Source organism: Aedes aegypti, chromosome 2, assembly GCF_002204515.2.
Source record: "Aedes aegypti strain LVP_AGWG chromosome 2, AaegL5.0 Primary Assembly, whole genome shotgun sequence".
NCBI lineage: Eukaryota > Metazoa > Arthropoda > Insecta > Diptera > Culicidae > Aedes > Aedes aegypti.
This window is the reverse complement of record NC_035108.1, coordinates 135,979,173-136,006,860: the sequence shown is the minus strand read 5'-3', so window position 1 is coordinate 136,006,860 and position 27,688 is coordinate 135,979,173. Positions and strand designations below refer to the sequence as shown.

At 37.5% G+C, this 27,688-nt stretch overlaps 1 protein-coding gene across 5 annotated transcripts in view; it reads right to left on the bottom strand.

The window, feature by feature from the left end:
- Positions 1 to 24,632, bottom strand: part of LOC5573678 (phospholipid scramblase 1) — a 62,584-nt gene extending 37,952 nt beyond the window's left edge. For 2 of the 5 annotated variants that reach the window (XM_021842509.1, XM_021842510.1), the window contains exons 1-2: positions 24,242 to 24,621; positions 24,066 to 24,133 (exon numbers count right to left, since the gene is read on the bottom strand). The gene's annotated coding sequence lies outside the window, so the exon portion shown is untranslated. Of the gene's footprint in view, positions 1 to 24,065 lie in introns of all 5 variants that reach the window. The other 3 variants (XM_021842508.1, XM_001660950.2, XM_021842507.1) reach the window with 3 other exon arrangements.
- Positions 24,633 to 27,688: the final 3,056 nt, after the last annotated feature.

Genomic DNA, 27,688 nt, shown 5'->3' with positions numbered 1-27,688 from the left:
TTTCAAAATGGAACATTAAATTAAATTATCTTCTACAAAGGTGTTTGTATTAGAAAGGCACATTTTTTTGTGTTATTCAAAATTAGGGTGGTTCACATTTCCATTAAAATAAGATACACAACTTTCTTATTTATAGGAATTATGGTATACCGTTTCGATTCATATTACGGACAGTCTCAAATTCGGGACACTCTACTTTGTTTGGAAAACATTCCTCACGAAATGTTTCAATTTTTGCCGTTTAAAAGTGAGAACTTTTGAGGTTCGTTTTTATAATCATTTTTCATGAATATGCCTTACTATCTTAAATGTATCTTTAGTAGTTTGGCAATTTCAATTGATGATTTGGATTTTCTATTATTGCTTTTCATAATTTGCCGGAATTTGTGCCCGGAATATTAGGCAAAAGTGAGGAAGCGTCCAGAATACGAATCACGAAAAAGCTACATAAATTTATTTATTAAAAACTATTGGTACGGATTCAAAATCTTCAACCACCATTCGAAAGTTAAGTGTTTTCAAGGCTCGTTAAACCAGAGGAATCATATGGAATATTTATTTTATATGCTTTTTGGCGAGTTATACTTTGCTGACGTCTTAAGTGTCCGTAATATGAACCGGAAGGGGTACTAGTATGTTGATAGCTCTATAATATCACTATATTAGCACGCAAGGCGAATTAAAGTGCTATTTGATTCCTTGGGTATTATCTGATCGAAAGGCTAGTTATATTTAAGAATCATACCCCCCAATTCGAAGTTTCACGAGCAATACGACAAATAATATCAAAATCCGAAATTGCGTTCAATAATACATTCTCATTTTAACCCTCTAATACCCAATTTTTTATTTTCGATTTAAGTATTATTTTTCGTTATCTAAAATCGTTCTAAACACGTTTTGGATATTTATTTATTTTTATTCGCAAATTTTTAAATTTTTGTTTTTGATTTTTATAATTTTTATTTTTGAACATCCCTAGCTTTTTTCATTTTTTCTTGAAGCCTTTCCTAGTTGTTGATTTTTGGCAATAATAAAAATTTAAATTGTTACGGTATTTTCAAAAATATTAAATTTTTAATTTTTTTTCAAAGCGTATTTTATTTTCCGTGTAACTAACGGAAAAACAGGTTTGAAATGATTTAAATACCACCAGGTTCTTCTTTTGTGATAGGTTAATCGTAGAAAAATATAAAAGGTACGATTTTTTATATTACACGTTAAATAAAGCCCAAGCATTTGTAGGTTATATAAGAATGCAATTTTTCAAACAATTTCTAAAAATACAAAAAAGTTTCAAAAGTCATAAAAAACTTTTCTTATATGCGTGTTATGATTCAAGGTATAAGCCAAAAATAAAATCATTTTGATTTCCGAGCTACGAAAAAATAAACAAAATTCCAAAGTGTACCCCGTCTAAAGGCGGGGTTGGGTATTAGAGGGTTAATAAAAGTGAAATGTCTTTTTCATTTGCTATTAACAACAAACCATGGTCTTAAAAGCAAAAATAAAAACGTTTTGTCTTAAATTCCAAATACAGTCAACTTTCGTTCGTTGCACTAAACCGGTAGCCCTCTTAGTGAAATACTTTCACTAATCGGGCTGTGTTTTCCGCTGTCAAAATATCAAATACAATAGAAATCCAGGGCCACAATGAATCATCTGAGCTTGATAAATCAAGCTCTATGTCAAAAAGTGACGTTTGTCTTTGTTTTAAGTGGGCCATAGCCCACCTAACGGGAGCCCAATTAAAACGAAGCCCATCTAAAGATAGTGCAACGAACGAAATTCGACTGTATTCCAATCACTCATCTTTAAACATTGATTTCTCAAAAAAACAAAATCGCTCAAATTTCTCGACAGGATGATCAATTACTGAACATTACAAGTCCTCAAAAAAACTTTTTAATTTGCTGCTGTTTGGAATTTGACTTATTATCAGAACTTGAGACAAGAAAGTAGTGAAAATTGCAAAATGGCCTGACATAGAATCCCCAGGAGATGGTCACCTAAGCGCATATCGATTTACATACAAAATACTCAACTTGTTATGATCAAGTTTGGTTCGGTTTCAAGCTGAATTGGGCTGAAATTTTCTCCACAGAACTATAAATATGTCCTATTTAATTTGTTTCTGAGACCCTGCCAGAAAGTTAAATACTAGATAAAATTTATCGAAATAATCCAGCTTTTTAAAAGCGCTAATGGCTGCCGCAAACAAGCTCGTTTTCTGGTAGGGATCGGTCGATTTGACGTTTGGCTTGGGTCGTTTTACATTGAGCGGACGTCAAATCGACCAATCCCTACCAGAAAGCGAGCATGTGGGCGGCAGCCATTAGCGCTCGTAAAAAGCTGGATAGCGTTTTTTTTTTTATTTTAAAAATTGTTCTCTACAAATATTTGAAACGGTATACGTTTGATAATAAGGTGGAGGTTGTTCAAATGGAAAGTGATATAAAATTTGAAAACTCAATATCAAGCAGAAATTCCAATATTTAAAAATGCTATTATTTCAAACAATTTCACATAGTATCTCACTTTCCGGCATCCCAGTATGTTTAGGATTTTACATGTGTTTTCATATGCACTTTCATTGTTATTAAAAATAAAAAATGACTTTCGATTACATGTAAAAACGTAGCTAAGTCAGTTAATATTGATACAGTCACCTCTCCACATCTCGATATCGAAGTGACCATCGAGATAGGGAGAGATCGAGACCTACAACAAATTTTTAATGAATACTAGATTGAAAATCACTCCGTTACTAGGAAAATCAAAAACAAACAGATGTCATTTTGTCTTCGCAAATTGTTTTGAATCCCTTAAATCTAGTTTAGTAACAGGGTGGCCACCAAATATCCCTTTTGAAATTCCCGTTTTTTTCCCGGTATTATTTTCAAAATTTTCCCGGTACAACTTTCAAAATTTTTTCGGTTTTTAATTGAGGAGCAAACGCAAAGGGTGACATTTTTGTCGGTTTTTGAGTTGAAAGTACTAAAAAAATTCTACTGTTTTCAACAGTATTTTTTAATTCCAATAGAAAAATATAAAAAAAAAAATCGTGGCTTGTTTTTTAAGCCGATTTTCTTCAAACTAGGTTTCTATCACTTAAACCCCTCCGCTTCTTACCCCCTCAATTGTGATAATGCTGACAATTTTGACTCACTTCGACAGGGGTTTGTTTTAAAAGCTATCAAGCCCATATTTATGAATAATATGTCCCTTATGTGATTTAAGCAAAGAAAACGGTGTTTTGAATATAATAATGCATTGAATGAGGTGGCTCATACTGCCCCGTTGGGTGGCTCATACTGCCCCGTTGGGTGGCTCATAATGCCCCATATGGTTGGTGAACATACAGGAAAACATGATTTTCAAAAACGTTCCTAAAATAAATTTCAAGTTGATGTTAACATTAATTATCGACATAACATAGAAGAAAACATGTTATAGTACAAATCACTAGCATTGAAACAATAGTTTTTGCTGTTTTTCTATGCATTCCATGACGTTTTCCTTAGGCGGCCCGTATTGTCCCGATCACCTCTGTCCCACATTACTTGTTCAATTTCTAGTCGATTAAATCACTAATGACACATTCAAAGCTCTTACTCTATAAATAATAATAATAATAATAATAATGAAAACAATTTAAAGCTCTTATAAATAAAGAGGTTTATTGATGTATTATTCAGTAAATGAGGACGAACTGAAAAGAAAAGTACAGTGGGGATTCGCTCGTTGGAGGTCCGCTACATGGAATGACTCGATGGTTGGATGTTCGCTAGTAGGAAAAAAATCCAACTAAAAAACACTTGAATGTCAAGAGAAGATGTCAAACTGACTTTGACGTCTAAGTACCATCGCATTGAAGTCTCCATATATAGAACAAATGTGTATGTATATGTGCGTTTCGTGACGATTTGCGTTCCAGATGCGTTAGTATGGAACATTTTCACCAGCTGTCAGTCGTTCCAATTAACGGGTCGGATTCGCTAGATGGAAGGCAGTCGTGTTTCAACCAGCGGATCCTCGCTGTAATTGTAATTTTTCTTTGAACGCAATAATTTCAAATAGAGCTCTGTCAAAGAAATTTTTACTTTTCTTGAACAGAGCTTAGCTTAACATAAGAAATTTTGAATTCAATATCTTTGAGAGCTCAAACCTTCTGCATGAAGTTTAGAAACTTTAATTCAAAACTCAGTTTTTGTTTGGAGTTTTGGTAGCAATGTTGCGCTGAAATATGTTATCAATTTTCCAGGAAATGGCAGTCATTTTGAACTCGTTTTTAATATCTTTCAATCTGTTCCAAACTTTGGGACTTGCAATCATTCTCTTGTTCGAGGTAAGAAAAATATTTCAGAAAAATGTATTTGTGCAATTATTCAATTAACCTTCCGCGGATGTTAAGAAAAACAACTTAATAAGATACTGGGGTCATTATGACCCAGAAATGTATACCCCTATAAAGCAGCGAAATATCAACCGAATAATGAAATTTATGCCGCATTCGAAAGATATACTCCTCAAGATTCTGATCAATACCTGGAATACCGGTTCCGGATCCAGTGGCCACCGGGAGGCGGCTACGAAGGGGACCATGTTGGCCATGTGGAATTTCAGTACACTCAGTCCAGAAATCTGCAGTCATCACCAAATTGTATAAGATGCAGGCCATATAGGAATGTAATGTCTTCAGCAAACTTGCTTCGGGGACCAAGAACTTCCACATGGGATACAATTTAGTTCAGAACTCGACCACCGCGTGGCGCTAGCGTCGATATGAACTTCCGGTAGGGGCTAATTATGCGATAACTCGAGATTGCGAGCACATAGAAGGATGCAGTCTTCAGCAAAGTTGCTCAGGAGGATAAGCACTTCCACATGAGATACAATTTAGTTCAGAGCTCGACCGCTGCGTGGCGCTAGCGTCGATATGAACTTCCGGTAAGAGCTAATTATGCGATAACTCGAGATTGCGAGCACATAGAAGGATGCTGTCTTCGGCAAAGTTGCTCAGAAGGATAAGCACTTCCTCATGAGATACAATTTAGTTCAGAACTCGACCACTGTGTGGCGCTAGCGTCGATATGAACTTCCGGTAGGGGCTAATTATGCGATAACACGAGATTGCGAACACATAGAAGGATGTTGTCTTCGGTAAGGTTGCTCAGGAGGATAAGGACTTCCACATGAGATACAATTTAGTTTAGAACTCGACCGCTGCCTGGCGCTAGAGTCGATATGAACTTCCAGAGGGGCTAATTATGGGATAACTCGAGATTGCGAGCACATAGAAGGATGCAGTCTTCAGCAAAGTTACTCAGGAGGATAAGGACTTCCGCATGAGATACAATTTAGTTCAGTATTCGAGCACCGCGTGGCGCTAGCGTCGATACGAACTTCCGGTAAGAGCTAATTATGCGATAACTCGAGATTGCGAGCACATAGAAGAATGCTGTCTTCGGCAAAGTTACTCAGGAGGATAAGGACTTCCACATGAGATACAATTTAGTTCAGTATTCGAGCACCGCGTGGCGCTAGCGTCGATACGAATTTCCGGTAAGAGCTAATTATGCGATAACTCGAGATTGCGAGCACATAGAAGAATGCTGTCTTCGGCAAAGTTGCTCAGAAGGATAAGCACTTCCACATAAAATACAATTTAGTTCAGAACTCGACCGCTGCGTGGCGCTAGCGTCGATATGAACTTCCAGTAGATGCTAATTATGGGATAACTCGAGATTGCGAGCACATAGAAGGATGCAGTCTTCAGCAAAGTTACTCAGGAGGATAAGCACTTACACATAAAATACAATTTAGTTCAGAACTCGACCGCTGCGTGGCGCTAGCGTCGATATGAACTTCCGGTAAGAGCTAATTATGCGATAACTCGAGATTGCGAGCACATAGAAGGATGCAGTCTTCAGCAAAGTTGCTCAGGAGGATAAGCACTTCCTCATGAGATACAATTTAGTTCAGAACTCGACCACTGCGTGGCGCTAGCGTCGATATGAACTTCCGGTAAGAGCTAATTATGCGATAACTCGAGATTGCGAGCACATAGAAGGATGCTGTCTTCGGCAAAGTTGCTCAGAAGGATAAGCACTTCCTCATGAGATACAATTTAGTTCAGAACTCGACCACTGTGTGGCGCTAGCGTCGATATGAACTTCCGGTAGGGGCTAATTATGCGATAACACGAGATTGCGAACACATAGAAGGATGTTGTCTTCGGTAAGGTTGCTCAGGAGGATAAGGACTTCCACATGAGATACAATTTAGTTTAGAACTCGACCGCTGCCTGGCGCTAGAGTCGATATGAACTTCCAGAGGGGCTAATTATGGGATAACTCGAGATTGCGAGCACATAGAAGGATGCAGTCTTCAGCAAAGTTACTCAGGAGGATAAGGACTTCCGCATGAGATACAATTTAGTTCAGTATTCGAGCACCGCGTGGCGCTAGCGTCGATACGAACTTCCGGTAAGAGCTAATTATGCGATAACTCGAGATTGCGAGCACATAGAAGAATGCTGTCTTCGGCAAAGTTACTCAGGAGGATAAGGACTTCCACATGAGATACAATTTAGTTCAGTATTCGAGCACCGCGTGGCGCTAGCGTCGATACGAATTTCCGGTAAGAGCTAATTATGCGATAACTCGAGATTGCGAGCACATAGAAGAATGCTGTCTTCGGCAAAGTTGCTCAGAAGGATAAGCACTTCCACATAAAATACAATTTAGTTCAGAACTCGACCGCTGCGTGGCGCTAGCGTCGATATGAACTTCCAGTAGATGCTAATTATGGGATAACTCGAGATTGCGAGCACATAGAAGGATGCAGTCTTCAGCAAAGTTACTCAGGAGGATAAGCACTTCCACATAAAATACAATTTAGTTCAGAACTCGACCGCTGCGTGGCGCTAGCGTCGATATGAACTTCCGGTAAGAGCTAATTATGCGATAACTCGAGATTGCGAGCACATAGAAGGATGCAGTCTTCAGCAAAGTTGCTCAGGAGGATAAGGACTTCCACATGAGATACAATTTAGTTCAGAGCTCGACCGCTGCGTGGCGCTAGCGTCGATATGAACTTCCGGTAAGAGCTAATTATGCGATAACTCGAGATTGCGAGCACATAGAAGGATGCTGTCTTCGGCAAAGTTGCTCAGAAGGATAAGCACTTCCTCATGAGATACAATTTAGTTCAGAACTCGACCACTGCGTGGCGCTAGCGTCGATATGAACTTCCGGTAGGGGCTAATTATGCGATAACACGAGATTGCGAACACATAGAAGGATGTTGTCTTCGGTAAGGTTGCTCAGGAGGATAAGGTCTTCCACATGAGATACAATTTAGTTTAGAACTCGACCGCTGCCTGGCGCTAGAGTCGATATGAACTTCCAGAGGGGCTAATTATGGGATAACTCGAGATTGCGAGCACATAGAAGGATGCAGTCTTCAGCAAAGTTACTCAGGAGGATAAGGACTTCCGCATGAGATACAATTTAGTTCAGTATTCGAGCACCGCGTGGCGCTAGCGTCGATACGAACTTCCGGTAAGAGCTAATTATGCGATAACTCGAGATTGCGAGCACATAGAAGAATGCTGTCTTCGGCAAAGTTGCTCAGAAGGATAAGCACTTCCACATAAAATACAATTTAGTTCAGAACTCGACCGCTGCGTGGCGCTAGCGTCGATATGAACTTCCAGTAGATGCTAATTATGGGATAACTCGAGATTGCGAGCACATAGAAGGATGCAGTCTTCAGCAAAGTTACTCAGGAGGATAAGCACTTCCACATAAAATACAATTTAGTTCAGAACTCGACCGCTGCGTGGCGCTAGCGTCGATATGAACTTCCAGTAGATGCTAATTATGGGATAACTCGAGATTGCGAGCACATAGAAGGATGCAGTCTTCAGCAAAGTTACTCAGGAGGATAAGCACTTCCACATAAAATACAATTTAGTTCAGAACTCGACCGCTGCGTGGCGCTAGCGTCGATATGAACTTCCAGTAGATGCTAATTGTGGGATAACTCGAGATTGCGAGCACATAGAAGGATGCAGTCTTCAGCAAAGTTGCTCAGGAGGATAAGCACTTCCACATAAAATACAATTAAGTTCAGTACTCGAGCACCGCGTGGCGCTAGCGTCGATATGAACTTCCGGTAGGAGCTAATTATGCGATAACTCGAGATTGCGAGCACATAGAAGGATGCTGTCTTCGGCAAAGTTGCTCAGAAGGATAAGCACTTCCTCATGAGATACAATTTAGTTCAGAACTCGACCACTGCGTGGCGCTAGCGTCGATATGAACTTCCGGTAGGGGCTAATTATGCGATAACTCGAGATTCCACACAAATGGAAAGATGCAGTCTTCGGCAAAGTTGTTCAGGAGGATAAGAATTTCCACATGAGATACAATTTAGTTTAGAACTCGACCACCGCGTGGCGCTGGCGTCGATATGGACTTTCGGTAGGGGCTAATTATGCGATAACTCGAGATTGCGAGCACATAGAAGGATGTTGTCTTCGGTAAGGTTGCTCAGGAGGATAAGGACTTCCACATGAGATACAATTTAGTTTAGAACTCGACCGCTGCCTGGCGCTAGCGTCGATATGAACTTCCAGTAGATGCTAATTATGGGATAACTCGAGATTGCGAGCACATAGAAGGATGCAGTCTTCAGCAAAGTTACTCAGGAGGATAAGCACTTCCACATAAAATACAATTTAGTTCAGAACTCGACCGCTGCGTGGCGCTAGCGTCGATATGAACTTCCAGTAGATGCTAATTATGGGATAACTCGAGATTGCGAGCACATAGAAGGATGCAGTCTTCAGCAAAGTTACTCAGGAGGATAAGCACTTCCACATAAAATACAATTTAGTTCAGAACTCGACCGCTGCGTGGCGCTAGCGTCGATATGAACTTCCAGTAGATGCTAATTGTGGGATAACTCGAGATTGCGAGCACATAGAAGGATGCAGTCTTCAGCAAAGTTACTCAGGAGGATAAGGACTTCCACATGAGATACAATTTAGTTCAGTATTCGAGCACCGCGTGGCGCTAGCGTCGATACGAACTTCCGGTAAGAGCTAATTATGCGATAACTCGAGATTGCGAGCACATAGAAGAATGCTGTCTTCGGCAAAGTTGCTCAGAAGGATAAGCACTTCCACATAAAATACAATTTAGTTCAGAACTCGACCGCTGCGTGGCGCTAGCGTCGATACGAACTTCCAGTACATGCTAATTGTGGGATAACTCGAGATTGCGAGCACATAGAAGGATGCAGTCTTCAGCAAAGTTACTCAGGAGGATAAGCATTTCCACATAAAATACAATTAAGTTCAGTACTCGAGCACCGCGTGGCGCTAGCGTCGATATGAACTTCCGGTAGGAGCTAATTATGCGATAACTCGAGATTGCGAACACATAGAAGGATGCTGTCTTCGGCAAAGTTGTTCAGGAGGATAAGCACTTCCACATAAGATACAATTTAGCTTAGAACTTGACCATCGCGTGGCGCTAGCGTCGATATGGACTTCCGGTAAGGGCTAATTATGCGATAACTCGAGATTGCGAGCACATAGAAGGATGCTGTCTTCGGCAAAGTTGCTCAGAAGGATAAGCACTTCCTCATGAGATACAATTTAGTTCAGAACTCGACCGCTGCGTAGCGCTAGCGTCGATATGAACTTCCAGTAGATGCTAATTATGGGATAACTCGAGATTGCGAGCACATAGAAGGATGCAGTCTTCAGCAAAGTTGTTCAGGAGGATAAGGACATCCACATGAGATACAATTTAGTTCAGAAATCGACCACCGCGTGGCACTAGCGTCGATCTGAACTTCCGGTATAAATTACACAGATATTGTCCGTGCATCAGAATCATAGTCCCTACTTCTTCATACTAGAGAATCAAATAAATGAAGGATTATGAAACAAATTGTTCAATTCGACTCCATTTTTTTCCTTGCCTTGATCATTGTCAGATCATTCTCGGCAACTGGGAAAACCGAGACTTGTCACTTTCAACAAGGTTTAAAATGTAACAAGGACTAATAAGTGGCGGGAGGATAAGGACTTCCACATTGGTTACAATTTAGTTAAAAACTTGACTACCGCGTAGCGCTGGCGCCAGTATGAACTTCCGGTAAGGGCTAATTATGCGACAACTCGAGATTGCATGCATATGGAAGGATGCAGTCTTTGGCAAAGTTGCCCAAGAGGATAATTTTTTGTCTCTTATAATGAGATTTTTAACCCATAGCAAGTTTATCTCGAGACCAATGGCTTTGAGATTAAAAGTGACCATCAAGAGTATGTGATTTGATCCCAGGTCTTCAGCGTGAGAGGTTTGTGAACCAACCACAATATTAGGGTCCGTCTCACAAAAGAATAAGGTATTCCACATGGGCTACAGTTCAGTTTAGAATTCGACCACCCGGTGGATTTGACGTCGATTTGTATTTCCGATAGAGGTTAATTATTAGAGGGGGATTTCACATTTTTTGAGCCCAAACACGACCCGTACCCGATTTACTTTATTTTTTTAAACCCGGACCCGATCCGAACCTGAAAAAAAGTCCACTGTTCAAATCCGAATCTGACTCGAAACCTCAACATTTTTTGTAAAAAAAGACCGAATTTTAAAAATATATAAATTCATAGTTTCTGATGCATAAAGAAGCTTTCTGGTTGTTACTCTTACCATAACTCTTAACAAAGTCCACCTAAATCCGAATTTTTACAAGCCCGATTCCGACGTACTCGAAAAAAAAAATTCTAGCCTTCACCCGCGACCCGACTTATAGAAGGATGCTGTCTGCGGTAAAATTGTTCGAGAGAATAAGGAATTAGTCATGAACATACGTTCAAAATTTAATCAGCATGTGATGCTGGCGTCTATATGTATTTCCAGAAGGAACTCTTTTTTGAAGGTTTTATCTTCGGCAAAGTTGTTCAGTTTTTTTAAAATTCTGCGTAGTAAATTCCGCGTGACGCTCGTCATTATATTGCTCTTATATGATATGAACTACACGATCCGACATGAAATATATGTTACTATATAAACTACAGTCGACTCTGCATAACTCGATATTCAAGGGACCATCGACTTATAGAATTATCGAATAATAGAATATACCGACACAAAATCTAAGGAACAAATTTCTGTACATATTTTCAATATTTTTATTATCATTTTTGTAAGAAAGCAATATTATTTTGTTGATAGTATTTTACAAACTAATATTTGAAAACATTTTTCGAAGTGCTCGAAAAATCACGTTATTTTTACTGACAATAGTTTTTATCATTTGTCATTACAACTTGTAAGTATTTATTCACCTTCAAACAAAAATTAGATCACGTTTCCCCAAAAAAGAAAAAAATTAAAATAGATATCGAGTTATGGAGAGAAATTCACATCTCACGTAACATCAACTCGTGGAGATATCGAGTTACAGATATATCAACTTATGTAGAGCATAATGTATGGAAATTTTAAGGAACAGGAAAATCCATCTAGTTATAGAGTATATCGGGTTATAGAATATCGAGTTGTGGAGAGTCGATTGTATATAATATAAAATGAGCTCTATGATATGATATGAACTATATTGTAGTCACTTCATAAATTCCAACAAGAGTTCAGATACAGATGACGTCATGAAGTTGATATTAAAATACTTCTAGTTTTCTTTAGAAGTTGTTGCAGTAACTGTGCACTTTAGTTTTTAATTGGATCCGGAGGAATCTTATGACTTTATACCAGTATTTCCTTCTGAATTTGCTCCAAAAAGTTATCTGGATCTCAAGACCTAGTTCATATCGGAGTTATTCAAAGGATATAGTCCAGTAACCTTAAATTATTTGTATGATGGATTCTACAGTTATTTGCCGAGAGCTCATCCGATGGAATACAAACCCATGCCCATCTGTCCTCATCTTCTCGAAATATCTCCAGAGACTTCCCCAGAGATTTCTCCAGGAAATCTTTCGAAGATTCCTCCATGGATTTTAACAGAAAATAATCCAAGCTGTTCTTTACCTTAATCTCTACAATGATTTCTTCTGGGGTTCCCTAGGACTTTTGTCAGAGATTCTTTCAGGAAGAACTTTTTTTCGCCATGCATGGAATAGCTTCCTCCAGGGAGTTGACATGGAATTTTTACAAGGATTCCTACAAGAAAAAATATGTATGAGGATTTCTTTAGAGATTTCGCAAAGGTTTCCAGCAGAAATGTTTTTAGTGATTCCTTTATAGATTCCTCCAGGAAAATCTTTATTGAGATTGGGATTTTAGGAATTTTTCCAAGGATTCCTCCAGGATTCGTTTCAGGAATACTTCGAAATTTCTCCGGAGATTTCTCGAGAGATTTTTTAAGTTATTTCTTCTGGTATTCCTCTATAAAATTTTCCACAGACTTTTGCAAGGATTCCTCCAGGAAAGTGTCTACAAGGATTCTTGCACAGATATCTTCAAGGCTTTCTCCAGAAATTCCTCCAGAAGTAACACTTAAAACACACAAGGAATTTCTGCAGGTGTTCTTAATCTCACGAATTCGTCAAGGAAATTACATGAAACGCCTCAAGAATTTCTCAAGATAATCTTCCAGGGATATCCCAAGAATTTCTCCAGGGATTCGTGTACTGGGTCTCCAATAATACTCCAGTTCTTCTTGAAATTTCTCTAGAGATTCTCCCATTAATTCCTGCTAGAATATTATCAGAACTTATGCTAAAAATTTCTCCATGGATTTCATTAAAAAAAACCTCTACATATCCTGCAGTAAAATCTCTATAATTTTTTTTTCATGGATGTCTTCAGATATTTCTCCTTAGATTTTTCGAGAAATTTTTCCATTTAAATATTCCTATAAGGATTCTTCCAGGGATTTATCCAACAAAAATCTACAGGGATTTTTCCAGCAAAAAATCTACAGGGTTTTTCCAGGGATTTCTCTAGCGATTCCACCAGCAAAATTTCTACATCGATTCTTCCTGGGATACCTCCAAGGATTCATCAGTGATTCCTCCAAAGATGTCTCCAAGAGTCCTTCATGGATGCCTACACTGCCCATAACTGCATAACAGTCACATTCGACATTTTTGACAAATTGGAGTTAATACCATGGAGAGTCATCAAATGATAAATACTTTCAATCAACTTACTGAAATCTGTGAGATTGTTCTTGAAAATTTGAAAAAAAAATACCAAGTTGTTTTGTTACATTGGTAATTATAACCGCATAACAGTAACATTGAGAGTATAAATGAGCCTCGTAATGTAACAGCAATGAAATTTCTTCCAGAATTATTTTCTGACTATTCACCTAGTATGCGATGTGAGTTGTACAAAATATAAGCCTCAAATAAGCACTTTTGAGTTCCTGGTAATTTTTAGAAATTTTAGTTTCCTCCCATACTGCCATGAAATGTACACTTGGTATTCCATTTACTCAATGCCTACAAATATGCAGTTATGGGCAGTACAGGAGTCTATCCAAAGACTTCTACAGAGATTTCTCTATGCAAATCTTTACAGGAATTCCTGCAGAGGTTTCTTCAGGAATTTCTCCAAGGATCGCTTCAGAAAAATCTCTACATGGTTTCCTGTAGAAATCGTTTCAGGAATTAACTGGTAGAGATTTGACTGTATATATATAAATGAAATATGAGTTTCGTCTACGCAGCCTTTATTATAAATAGAACGTTGAAAAAAATAAAGGCTCTTGCAAGAATTTCGCCAGCGATCACTATAAGAACTCATAAAATAATTTCTTAGCTTAGCTTAGACTGACTACACATATCAATGGCTGCTATTTCGTGATTGACCGAAGTCAGTGAAAATGCACAAAGAATCAACTAGAAGTTCGGCTGGGATTGGCCATAATCTTCTTCAGTGTGCATAATTCAGTGCCTCTATTTATACAGGGTCAATAACGGCGCCGGCCACGTCCTTGCAGTCAGGTGGGATTGGGGGAAGGAATGTTAGTGTGTAACCTTTGCTATTTGGAGACCGTGTTTGCCTCTGCATCTCCACAAAGGTTACTGGGAAGGATGTTTGTTAATGGGGAGGATCGTTGGGTCAAAGGATTCACTTTGATAAGTGATTAGACCATGATAAACAATGATTTGTGAGATATATACATGCTTATACGTAAATATAATATTTTCTTTGATATGAACAATTTCTATGTACCGTCAAACGGGGTAACTTGCAACAATTTTCAACTTCAAAGCTATATGGATGAAAAATTTGAGGATTCAGATGAGACAAAAACCATCTAGTACCCTAATCGCCACGTGAAGAATACCAAACGGTATTAATTTTATCAATGTTTGATCTTCAGGGATCAGTAGAGACGAAAAGTATACATTTTTCATGCTACCCCTGATGTGGGGTAACATGCAACACATACTGCTACCTGAAGTACACTATTGAAAACTTAAACTATATCGTGTTATTATGATCGTTTAATAATTTTCTGCAGTAAAAGTATGACAATAATCATAAACAGCTACCTAAGCTATCTAAGAGTACAGATAACCAATTATTGATTGAATTATCAGTATTAAACCAATTTGATTGAAAACTTCATTGGTATTGCATAGGGTGTTCACAAATTCTAGCATATCATAAATCTTGACAGTTATTGGAGAGCCATTAAAACGTTTTAATGCAACTTTTCTACAAATACAATTGTACTTAAGGTTATGGTTCACATAACATTTTTTTATACAAATTGAAATCAAAGCGACGTATAAGATATTGATATGTTTGTTTTAAAATGGTCTCTGTTGGTGTTCTGATACTACCTTTATCATACTTCATGTAGAAAATTCCCAACGACAGATCAGCAAGTTAGTTTTTATATAGATTTTCAAAATGCTTCATTATTTTCATGAAGAACATAAATCTAAGTCTAATAATAATGCGATTCATGTAATATTTTTAATATTTATTACCAAACGTGTATTGAGTTAAGTGCGGTACAAAAATTTTAATGTTACTGAACAAATTTTGTGTTAAATTTAGCCTTGTCATGTGTTTTCGATGATAAACTGCAAGAAATATCAAACAATTGAGATCACATTAGCTGTTGCAAGTTACCCCACAAGGGTAGTCAAAAACGTTTTTGAATTTTTACAGTGATTAAACATCAAATTATCAAAACTTTTATATTGTCATTTTGTACACTACTAAGTACTGTAACTGATGACAATTGTCTCGAATGACACATTTCTACCGTTTGTTTGGTGCGAGGAACGTTTTTCAGCGTACATTTTCTGCAATCCAACGTTTAATATGATTTTCACCTCCAGCAAACCAAGCAAAAAAGAAACAATACCCAAACCCTCGCCGAAATCTTCTGTTGTATACCTGAGGTCAATAAATGGCGGAATAAATTATAAAAATTTAACTCAATGCTGAACGAAACGACAATTCGGTTACATGTCGAAGTGTTGCAAGTTTCACCCCTGTTGCAAGTTACCCCGTTTGACGGTAAAGGAAAATTATGCCGACACTTGAGGTGACGAACCATTCAAAGTTTGTTAAACAAATATCTAAATGTAACATTCCTACAGCTGTCAGGACGAAAGCATGTGTTATTATATTTTACTTATTTGAAAAGAAACAAAAACTCGATTGGCTGGAACATCATAGAACACTCTTATTCTTATGCCGACACTTACAGTGGCGAACCATCCAAAGTTTGTTGAATAAAGTGAACCTTTCGCAAGTCTACACTTGTAGTGTCGAACCATTCAAAGTTTTTTTATAATTACAAAAATAAAGATAAAAAGAGAGGGGTGTTTTGAAAACAAAAATATGTTAAACATAAATAATTCATGAATTAGAGTTTATGTCGACACTTACAGTGACGAACCATTTATAGTTTGTTGAAAAATCATATTTACGTCCTACCGTTGTAACGATTAAATGTGCAGTCATACATATTTTATAGATTAGAAATAGTAGCATGAAACGAGCTCACCAATTGATCCGTCATCCTTGACTGAGCAGCAACAATCCACATTCAGCTTAACTCGTTTGCTCGGCTATATAAAAGCACTCAGAGAAAATAGGCGCACGACCCGAGAGGGAAAACAACTGACGACTGCTCGGGCTTTCTTGACGCACTGCCAAGGAGCAATCGTCAAGGTCGAAGATCAAACAGAACTAACCGATCGCGGAACTTTTTCACTTCACTCGACCGACGCGCGACATGTTTGATCCTGCCCTCGTCACCCGCTCCCGCAGAAGCAAGCGTCAAGGTCGAAAGATCAAACAGAACTCTATAAGAACTCATAAAATAATTTCTTGTAAAATCCCCAATTGAATGGTAGAATCTCTGGAATAATTCGTTATAGAATTCCTGGAGCGATCCCTGGAGGAAATCTTAGGAATAAATCCTAGAGAAATCTTGAGAGGACTACCAGCGGAATGTATGGAGAATTCACTGTGGAAATATTTTAAGTAATCCTTGAAGAAATGTTACTCAGAGAAACCTCTGACATTCTGCAAAAATCTCTGTAGAGATCTCCTTGGAAGAATCCTTAGGGGAATCAGTTATTTTTTATTAGTTGAATGTCAGGAGAAATCGCTTGAATAATCTTTGGAAGAATCGCTGCAGAAGTGCTTGAAGTAATCTATGCAATAATTCCTGGAAAAGTTCCCTGAGGATGGAATAATTCCCGGAGAAATCTATCTGGAGTGAATTCTTCAGAATTCTTGCAATTCCCTCACATGCCCTTTTTTTGTTGAATTCTTCTACGATCTGATTTAAAAATTGTTTTCGGTATTTCTCAAGTTATAATTTTTGGATTTGACGGAATAATATTCTGTTTTTTTTTCTAAAGGATAATTTTGAATTTTCTCAAGAGGATTTTTTTGAAACACTTCAGAGTACTTTTTAATAATGCGTCCCAATGAAGCTATTTCTGGAATTCCTCCAGCTGTTCTTGCTAGTATTAGTCCATAAGATATTTCCAACATTCGTTCGAGTTAATGTATGAATTCCTCCACGGTCATTTATTCAATTGTTCCAGAAATCTACTGAAGGTCTCCTCGAAGTTCTACATGAGTCAAATTTGATTCTTCTAATACTTTATTATGGAATTCTACAAGAAGTTTGGATTTTTGGGATTTTTTCATTGGTGTTTGCGAAATTGCTTAATTTTGTTTACAAATCTTTCAAGATAATCTGACGATTTTTTTCTGAGTTCTTCCTGGCAATATTGTTATAATACAAAACCTTTATGCACATTCTTGTACGCAAGATTTGTTGAAATTACTGCAGAAGCTGATTCTAAAGAAATGTCCAGAAGTTAACGGAGAAGAATGTTTTATGTTGGCGTTACTATCCTGTTAATTATTTTTACTTACGCAAAAATAATTGATTCTGAATCCAATCAACTACTTCAGCACTAAATTTTACAATAAATTAAATTCACACACTCTATTGATTTTACAGTGATACCTCCATGAGTCGATGTTCCATGACTCGATATCGACTCATGGAACCATAGTAAAATAAACTTTCATGGTTACTATGATGGTCCCTAGAAGCAGCTATCCAAAGGAATGCTGTTCCATGAGTCGATGGTCCCTTCAATATCAATTCATGGAGGTTTCACTGTACTATAAACTTTTATTTATCTCAATAATAATATTGATAATCATCACTATTCAAACACATTCACATCTTTATGCTTCAAGTCATGCTCGCAAATCTACTCACTCTAACTTGCGAAGAATAGTGTAGGTGATAAGATAATCACAACTCAAGCAGAGGATTACGTTCAAATTAAAGTTTATGACGTGCATTTTTTTAAGTAGGGGTAAGAAAATGTAGGAAGTTTCTTATGAAATGTGCTCAAGAGTTTCTTTCGGAATTCTATCTCTTATTTCTTCTAGGGATACGCCCCAGAATTTTTTTCGGGGACATCCTTATAAATTATCTCCTAGGAGAGACACCCCTAGTACTCCTCAAGGCGTAAGTTTATCAATTTATTTATTTATCAAATGATTTTAAAAATTACTCCTTAAATTACTGTTTAGGTCTTTTTGGAGTTTCTCACGAATTTCTTTCAGCAATTCGTTTCTATGTTTTCATTAAAAATTAGCCACGCAACGGTCGAGTTTTGAACTAAATTTTATCTCATGTGGAAGTCCTTATCCTCCTGAGCAACTTTGCCGAACACAGCATCCTTCTATGTGCTCGCAATCTCGTGTAATCGCATAATTGGCCCTTACCGAAAGTCCATATCGACGCTAGCGCCACAAGGTGGTCGAATTTTAAACTAAATTGTATCTTATGTGGAAGTCCTTTTCCTCCTGAGCAACTTTGCCGAAGACAGCATCGTTCTATGTGTTCGCAATCTCGAGTTATCGCATAATTAGCTCCTACCGGAAGTTCGTATCGACGCTAGCGCCACGCAGCGGTCGAGTTCTAAACTAAATTGTATCTCATGTGGAAGTGCTTATCCTTCTGAGCAACTTTGCCGTAGACAGCATCCTTCTATGTGCTCGCAATCTCGAGTTATCGCATAATTAGCCCCTACCGGAAGTTCATATCGACGCTAGCGCCACAAGGTGGTCGAATTCTAAACTAAATTGTATCTCATGAGAAATTGCTTACCCTCCTGAGCAACTTTGCTGAAGACAGCATCCTTCTATGTGCTCGCAATCTCGAGTTATCGCATAATTAGCTCCTACCGGAAGTTCATATCGACGCTAGCGCCACGCAGCGGTCGAGTTCTAAACTAAATTGTATCTCATGTGGAAGTGCTTATCCTTCTGAGCAACTTTGCCGAAGACAGCATCCTTCTATGTGCTCGCAATCTCGAGTTATCGCATAATTAGCCCCTACCGGAAGTTCATATCGACGCTAGCGCCACGCAGCGGTCGAGTTCTGAACTAAATTGTATCTCATGTGGAAGTCCTTATCCTCCTGAGCAACATTGCCGAACACAGCATCCTTCTATGTGCTCGCAATCTCGTGTAATCGCATAATTGGCCCTTACCGAAAGTCCATATCGACGCTAGCGCCACGCGGTGGTCGAATTTTAAACTAAATTGTATCTTATGTGGAAGTCCTTTTCCTCCTGAGCAACTTTGCCGAAGACAGCATCGTTCTATGTGTTCGCAATCTCGAGTTATCGCATAATTAGCTCCTACCGGAAGTTCGTATCGACGCTAGCGCCACGCAGCGGTCGAGTTCTAAACTAAATTGTATCTCATGTGGAAGTGCTTATCCTTCTGAGCAACTTTGCCGAAGACAGCATCCTTCTATGTGCTCGCAATCTCGAGTTATCGCATAATTAGCCCCTACCGGAAGTTCATATCGACGCTAGCGCCACGCAGCGGTCGAGTTCTGAACTAAATTGTATCTCATGTGGAAGTCCTTATCCTCCTGAGCAACATTGCCGAACACAGCATCCTTCTATGTGCTCGCAATCTCGTGTAATCGCATAATTGGCCCTTACCGAAAGTCCATATCGACGCTAGCGCCACGCGGAGGTCGAATTTTAAACTAAATTGTATCTTATGTGGAAGTCCTTTTCCTCCTGAGCAACTTTGCCGAAGACAGCATCGTTCTATGTGTTCGCAATCTCGAGTTATCGCATAATTAGCTCCTACCGGAAGTTCGTATCGACGCTAGCGCCACGCAGCGGTCGAGTTCTAAACTAAATTGTATCTCATGTGGAAGTGCTTATCCTTCTGAGCAACTTTGCCGAAGACAGCATCCTTCTATGTGCTCGCAATCTCGAGTTATCGCATAATTAGCTCCTACCGGAAGTTCATATCGACGCTAGCGCCACGCAGCGGTCGAGTTCTAAACTAAATTGTATCTCATGTGGAAGTGCTTATCCTTCTGAGCAACTTTGCCGAAGACAGCATCCTTCTATGTGCTCGCAATCTCGAGTTATCGCATAATTAGCCCCTACCGGAAGTTCATATCGACGCTAGCGCCACGCAGCGGTCGAGTTCTGAACTAAATTGTATCTCATGTGGAAGTCCTTATCCTCCTGAGCAACATTGCCGAACACAGCATTCTTCTATGTGCTCGCAATCTCGTGTAATCGCATAATTGGCCCTTACCGAAAGTCCATATCGACGCTAGCGCCACGCGGTGGTCGAATTTTAAACTAAATTGTATCTTATGTGGAAGTCCTTTTCCTCCTGAGCAACTTTGCCGAAGACAGCATCGTTCTATGTGTTCGCAATCTCGAGTTATCGCATAATTAGCTCCTACCGGAAGTTCGTATCGACGCTAGCACCACGCAGCGGTCGAGTTCTAAACTAAATTGTATCTTATAAGAAAGTGCTTATCCTCCTGAGCAACTTTGCCGAAGACAGCATCCTTCTATGTGCTCGCAATCTCGAGTTATCGCATAATTAGCCCCTACCGGAAGTTCATATCGACGCTAGCGCCATGCGGTGGTCGAATTCTAAACTAAATTGTATCTCATGAGAAATTGCTTATCCTCCTGAGCAACTTTGCTGAAGACAGCATCCTTCTATGTGCTCGCAATCTCGAGTTATCGCATAATTAGCTCCTACCGGAAGTTCATATCGACGCTAGCGCCACGCAGCGGTCGAGTTCTAAACTAAATTGTATCTCATGTGGAAGTGCTTATCCTTCTGAGCAACTTTGCCGAAGACAGCATCCTTCTATGTGCTCGCAATCTCGAGTTATCGCATAATTAGCCCCTACCGGAAGTTCATATCGACGCTAGCGCCACGCGGTGGTCGAATTCTAAACTAAATTGTATCTCATGAGAAATTGCTTATCCTCCTGAGCAACTTTGCTGAAGACAGCATCCTTCTATGTGCTCGCAATCTCGAGTTATCGCATAATTAGCCCCTACCGGAAGTTCATATCGACGCTAGCGCCACGCGGTGGTCAAGTTCTGAACTAAATTGTATCCCATGTTTAAGTTCTTGGTCCCCGAAGCAAGTTTGCTGAAGACAGTACATTCCTATATGGCCTGTATCTTATACAATTTGGTGATGACTGCAGATTTCTGGACTGAGTGTACTGAAATTCCACGTGGCCAACATGGTCCCCTTCGTAGCCGATTCCCGGTGGCCACTGGATCTGGAACCGGTATTCCAGGTATTGATCAGAATCTTGAGGAGTATATCTTTCGAATGCGGCATAAATTTCATTATTCGGTTGATATTTCGCTGATTTATAGGGTTATACATTTCTGGGTCATAATGACCCCAGTATCTTATTAAGTTGTTTTTTCGTGGCGCCATCTTAGAATCACCTTAAGAAAAAATTTTTTTGGTCTTGTGCTTCGTTTCCACAAAATATTAAAAGTCAGGGAATTTCAGAAAGATCCGTTTGATAACAACAGAGATATTGCAGGTTGAAATTCGATTTTGGGTCATTATGACCCCAGTATCTTACTAAGGTTAAATACGATTTATTCATGCTGTTTTGAATTTAATTTGAATTATGAGACAGAATGAACACAATGTTCGGCATTTGAATCAAAATGTTGTTCCATTATTTTTGTGAGAACAATACTGAAATTAAATCAACATAATTTTCGACACACCCAACAACTAACAGTTAAGTTTTGCGAATATATTACAATTTTTATAACTATCAGCTAATCAGATGCATTTGAAGTCAGCGTTGACCTTAAGTGTTCGGAGAATGAGTTAAAACGGTAAAAGAAAAATTCAAGAGAAAAAAAAACATATAATATGTTTAAGCTTTGTTAACCAATGAGAAAAGTGAAACATTTATCAGAAGTATAGTATAGCAAAGTAGACATGTCTACTAAAATTCCCGTCTTTTCCCGGTTCGGTGGCCACCCTGTAGTAACCTTTAATAATGGGAATATCGACATACGAAGAGAAAATCGGGAACGATAATCACATCGAGATAGAGAGATATCGAGATAAGGAGGATATCGAGATATGGAGAGTGAAAATGTATGCAGAATGAAGGGACCGGAAAAATCATCGACATAGGAAGAGATATCGAGATGTAGAACATCGAGATGTGGAGAGCTGACTGTATAAACAATCAACTTCAACTTGATAAGATGCCATTTGGTCGCCGTTAAGTCAGAGGGGACCAAGTACAAAACTTGAGAATATTGGATTATTCTCTCATTAGATGCAAAATTACTTTACCTCCGTTACACTTTGATCAGATTTGAAGAATGCTGTAAACTGCGAGAGATATGTAATAAATTTACTTTGGATGATCAACAAAAATCGATAAAAGTGTGCAGTCAGAATGGACCAAGTGCTTATTACCATAACATCGAAAATGATCAGCGCGCTTAGGAATGCGAGGAAATGAAAGACATTTCAGGAGATTTGTCAGATTTTTCGACATTGAATCATTCTTCTACTTATCCATCAATAGAAATTTATAAATATTACATGATTCGATGCATTTAATTTTGATTTTTGACCATTTACCATATTCGGATGGGTGGTCAGAAATTGCAACAAATTCTGTGCAGACAGAGCGGACCAAGTGTTGAAAAGCAATAAACTGATTGATTACTGCATTTTTGAGTCAATTTCAGAGTCCGATAGAAGTTTACAGTAGTTCTATGGTGTATGTATGGCATGTCCTACGATCCGCTTATTGGACCAGCATATTTTGGTCAGTACTCAAAATTTTCACTTGGTCCACTCTGACTGAACGCATATTTGAATATTTCTGGTCTTCAACGCCCTGACCCTGCGAAACCTTAATTTTCAAGCTATCGTAATGCCACTGATTTTGGTATTTACTATATGGGTTATTTAAGAATTTACGATATTGGTGTTTATTAGGGCGGTTCAAAATTTAAAAATGTTTGAAAATCCAATCTCCCATGTGCTCCTTACCATCTTTACCATAAGAATAGTGTTCTGTGAAATTTTCAGCTTTCTAGGTGGTGATTTAAAGGTGGCCCAAAGACAATATAGGTTTGTATGGAAATTACTATGGAGAAATTTTGAGATATGTTCCAAACACGGTATTTCTGTAATATTATTACAAACTTATTATCCCATATTGAAAACTCGTTCTCCAAACCATAATGAAGAAATTTGCTGAAGAGAGAAATTCAATCCGAAGGATAGCAGAAGAGATATTCATGAGTTTGTTTGCTATTATTTAGCTTAATATGGGATTATAGCCCTGCAAACATGTACAAAAATCCCAAACAAATTAGCTCAAAAAGGATTTGTTTCTACAGCAGCATTCTTCATTAAGGTTTGAAGAATGAGTTTTCAATATGGGATGATAAGTTTCTACTTACATTACAGTACTAGAGTGTTTGGAACATTTCTCTAAATTTCTCCATAGTCATTTCCATATAAACCTTTATTGTCTTTGGGCCACCTCTAAATCACCACCTAGAAAGCTGAAAATTTCACAGAACACTATTTTTATGGTTAGGATGGTAAGGAGCATATGGGAGATTGCATTTTGAAACATTTTTAAAATTTGAATTGCCCTAGTGTTTATCTTAGAGATATGCACCCAATTTGACCATGCAAGCATTAAATGATTGTTATTTTTCAAGAAATTGTTCAGTCAGAGTGAACCAGCTCACTGAACGGTGGTTTTTGGTTCAGTCAGAGTGGACCAAGTACACATAGTCCATCAAAAAATCGTTCTATTAGAGGTTTGGATTATGATTTTTTATGATTATCACTTCACATTATATTGTTTGAAAGTAACAAAAAGACGTGTAAAAATATTGAACCTAAATTTAAACGAGTTCAAAAATTACAGAGCGTTAGACTTTAAACCCATTTTTCTCAAAATATAAAATATGTCACTTGGTCCACTCTGACTTAACGCCGACCATTTATGCTTGAGATTATAAAATTAAAAACAGCTTGTACATCCAGTGCTTCGTAGTGTCTTTGATGAAACAGCTATCAATGTTACCCCTTTTCACGGTATTTACAAGCATCGTGCATCTGGATATTCGGAGGTCGAGTTTCTTTTTCGTTCTGATTGTTTTACTGCTAAATATTAAAAGGTAAGGTTCTACTTACCTATGTTGTTGTCTAACGAGGCATCGGTTTCAGATCAGATCAGATTCAACAATTGCATCATACGACAACTAAAATTATTAACGAATGATTCATCAAAACTCAAGGCTAAAATATCAACACTAACAAACGGTTTCATAAAACACTTGACGCACATATTCAATATGTGTCAATTTCACCTTTTGCCAAAAACACAGATCTCTCCTGGAACTGAATCATTCCATCAATTGGTTAACACATTCCGCGTCGCACTTCTCCAATAGGAGCCATTCGGATTTCTAAACGACACAAAACTTTTATACTACTTCACCCAGTTCGACCTAAACCCTTTGCATAGGTAAACTCTCGAGCCGATAGATGTCTTTTACGGCCAACCTCACCAATAGCACTGACGGTGGTGGAGCTTCAGTATGCGAGAATGTGTGATATTTTTAAACACTATTCTGCACAATTTTACGATATTCGCCTAGCGTAGCAAATTAGCCAAAACAGGACCAGCAAGTCGTGAAAGAGCTACTAGTCGCTGAGCACGCATGTGAGTTAGCAGCAGATCTTTACGCTACGCTCGCTCTTGTATTTTATACGAAAGTTTGCGAAAATAATGTTTCATTGGCGCTGTGTTGGATTGCCACCATCAATGGCGGTTTTGTTATTCTCTGAAGTTTGAATGTAGAGGCAGTTTGTTTATGTAGACACTCTTGTGCGTATCGTGTATCGCTGATATGAAAGCATAGTTTTACACGAAACATAATGTGTTTGGAATTATTAGTTGTATACGTATCTCATGCCTCACGACTCACTGGTGAACAATGTATAGCGTGCATAAGCTCACTGCTTCAAATATCTCACAAGCTTCAGTAATGTTCAATATTTAAATTACCCGGTTCACAACAATAATAGTTAAATACCAACAAACAATAAATACAGTGACTCAAACTTATTTTCGTACAGGCCACTGTTTTGATATCATGTTGGTATAAAACTATTAAATGATCTATGGACTTCGATTTACTTTATCAATAACGGAGGTCATAGAGGTCATCTTTCGTTCGGCAATCATAAACTGTATTCTTTAGCTTAAACCTTTGGAATAATGAAAAAGTATTGAACTTGTGTCTAAAATTCACCATTTCCATATTCGTACACCTGGCAAAAAACAAACATACAACATTCAAAACTATTTTAAAATGGTTTAAATTATTGTTCAAATTCTTCATCGCAATGTTCAGATGTAGTAGAGTATATTTTGACAATTTATAAGCGGACATATTTAAAACTTATGTGAATTTGAGAAAAAATATCAATGTTTTTTTAAACAAATTCAGTATGTCGAACCTTAACGTACATTTTTCAAGATAACTTCCTTAATTCCTTAAGACTACTGCGAATTCTGAACAAGTTCTAAAAATCTATAATCAGTTTTAGAGTAGTTACGAGTAGATATCGGCATCTTATACTCCTGAATCTTGGTTAATATATCATTTATACCAAATCCAAAACCAAACGTTTTAGTTAATTTCTCACAGTTTTGTTCTTAATCGCATATACATAATCCATATTAATGTTAATATTAATGCTGTAACTCCAACACATACTTCATTTGAAATAATAAAAACAACAGGATATGGTCTAGGAAAAAGTATATCAATGTTCTCCGCTCATGCAAGTTATTTTGTGTTTTTGTTATAAAACCAATAAACTATAAAATAGAGTCATATTTTGAGTATAATCTGAATATTAATTTAAAGATAATTGAATATTGAGATAACATCAATTATGTGGATGTATGTACAGCGTACATACATGTAAAATAAAGATCGTTATTTAAATTCTTTTTACGGACAAGTTCAAAATTAACGTTTAACTTTGTCTGTGATTTAACTATTGTTTAGAACGAAAATTTGGTTCACATCGAACAAAAATAATATTTTAGAAGAGTTTTAAAGATATGACATAAACATTTTGAAACAAAAAGGAAAAAAATCGCTTGTAATTTCTGTAAACTGAATATTTTATTTCAACCAAAGTTTTTCAGTGCTCATGAAAATGTTTTTGTTTGAAATAAAAATTCATCTTTGTTGCTCCCAGTCCCCTGAAACCTCATTATATAATGAATCAAATTACGATAATCGCTTTTAAAAATCTACTTTATTTTTATTTTACGTAAGTATATGAAACTTGCTCCATAATCCATTTGACTGGAGGACGAGCATTATCCGCTCCGCGACAAAGCAATAGGATGAAACCATCAGCTAGTGTAGGAGTTGACTGCAATAGTTGAAATATTTTTAGTGAAAACAAAAATTTAGAAAGAAAGGCCAAAACTTACTACAAATAGCTGAGATTATAGTTTATGGGTACTCCGAAACTTTGATAAAAAAAATCGATGACCTGAATTCCATAAACAAACATTTTCTGCACGTCTTGCACTTTGATCTAATTCAACGCACTAGAAATATTCACATTCTCGCTGTTTCCAATCAAAACCAAAATGACGGGCCAGTTTTTGTTCTACGCATGATTAATTTAATTAACAATGAAGGAAATTGAAACAAATAAAACCATCATTTAATGTAAAGTTTTTCAATTGTTGTTTCAACAAATTTCTTGTAAGGATTGCTTCAACAATATTTGTGTTTTATTCTGATAAAAAATATTGTTGTTTCAACGCATTTTTTTATAGTAACAAATTGAAAAGGTTTATTGAAAACAAAAATAATATTTATTGATTTGAATAGCTGTTAATTCTCTGCGTGTTGATGGATTTTCATATAAAACTGAAATTTTTCAATTATAGTTCAATACCTCCAGCAGTCCTCAATAGCTAACGAATACCAAAATGAAGTATTTTTAACATTTTTTCAAATACCATTTTTATACCAAAATAAGGTATTGATAACTGAACATTACCTAATTGTGGTATGATACCGAAATATGGTATGCATGAGTTATTGCGAGTTATTCTTTCCTCCTCGGGATAGCTAGCATCGACATGAACTAGAAGACGATTATTCTGTTTTTTATATATGACCCAAGATCGCATTCCCGTACTTGAAAAACTACTCCACGTCAAATAACGAAAGTTAGGGTCGATGTACCAATAGCCGCATTCGTATAAAATCGAAAAATAAAGCCTGCGGAATTATTTTTAGATCATCTGAAAGCTTTTTATCTTGGCTTTGTGGAAAAATTATGAAACATAAGAAAACTCATGTTTTTGTATTTATTATCGCTTGTGCCACTATAGGAACACATGTGCCTATAGTAGCACTATTCCTAATTTCTGTTCCTATAGTAGAACTAGCCTCACGGAATAGGCAAAACACAAATCAAAACCGTATTTTTACAAAACTTTTATATTTTTCCTTTGAAGTGTGGATCAAAAGCGTTCGATTGATGTAAAAAAGTTCCTAATTTATCAACTATTTTGTTTAATAACAAAATAGTTTCTCTTAGTAGTGCTACTATAGGAACAATAGGTTAAGTATAGGTGCAAGGGAGCTAAAATTTTAAGCAAAACTATTTATTTCGAACATTTTTTGAACAAAATCGAGCTGTGTGTCAATGGTATTTATATAAATAGCTACTGATCTTCATGTTAAAAATTATTTTGCTACGATTACCAG